The following is a 1254-nucleotide window of genomic DNA, read 5'->3' on the forward strand; positions in this document are numbered from 1 at the left end:
ATATATATATATATATATATATATATATATATATATATAATGTGTAACACACACGCACACTCATGCATGTATGTGCACACACACAAACACACACAGCAACAATAACAATTAATGGGAAAAGAGGCCATGAATTTGAAAGCAAGTATATTGAAAAATTTGAAAGGAGGAAATAATTTAATTGTATTATAATCTCAAAAAACGCAATGATAAGACAGAGAATGACTCTGTCAGAGTTTAAATTTTCTTACCAAGTTTTAGGAAGAGGGAGAGTAAAATTGAGTTAGTCCTGATATTTTGAGGGAACTAATTAAGGATAGAAATGTCTTATGCTACTTATGTTTAAAGCAGCAAGATGTTAATGGGGTGATTTTTAGAAATATAACAATGTGTAATAATAGCCAAGCACATCGATGACTTCCCTGCCTTCTGACTAAGATCAAGAATATTATCTGCTCTTATCATTTTAATACTAGCTGAGCATACGAAAGGCACTTGATGTAAAATAGAAGATGGTAAATAGGGAAACAAGTTGATTAAAATGAATACAACTCTATCAAATATCACAAGCATAAAAGTATATATTAAACTACAATTTACATGTTAAAAATGTCTTCTATCATATGTAAGGTAGAGATATCTAAAGCAAAAAAACCAGTGAACATGTTTAAAGTAGAAATCAGAAAAACAAAACATGGTAAGTGTTGCACTTATCTTAGAGGAAATTTTAACTCAAATTTAAAAATATGGAAAAAATTGATAAAAATCATTAGATAGAATTTAAATATTTCCTTATGTAGCTACATAAAGTCTACCAGCAAGCACAGATCCAATTAAAATAACTGCAGCATGTACCATAGAAGGGTGTTGTGATTGTTATTGGCCATATTTCCATTCCTTACTTTCCTTAGGGTGATATACCACACAGACATCTGCAATAACCAACTTACAGTGCAGGACAAACTGTAACGGTGAAAATTCAAGCACCAAATATGTCCATAAATATGTTTGAGATATGTCAACACTGAAAAAAATGAATAATTGTAGATTAATTTGATTTAATTCCCTTGCATATTCACATATCTCCCTACATATTTTGTGTTTGTATACTATATTACATATATGAACTATGTTTTATATAGTTTTTGAACTGTATCATTCTCTTCAAACCTGATGTTTTCCTGTATTCATCGCTTCTTTTTTTTATTAGGCATTTTCTTTATTTACATTTCAAATGCTATCCCGAAAGTTCCCTAT

The sequence above is a fragment of the Mus pahari genome, chromosome 2 (genome assembly GCF_900095145.1).
Source record: "Mus pahari chromosome 2, PAHARI_EIJ_v1.1, whole genome shotgun sequence".
NCBI classification, from domain to species: domain Eukaryota; kingdom Metazoa; phylum Chordata; class Mammalia; order Rodentia; family Muridae; genus Mus; species Mus pahari.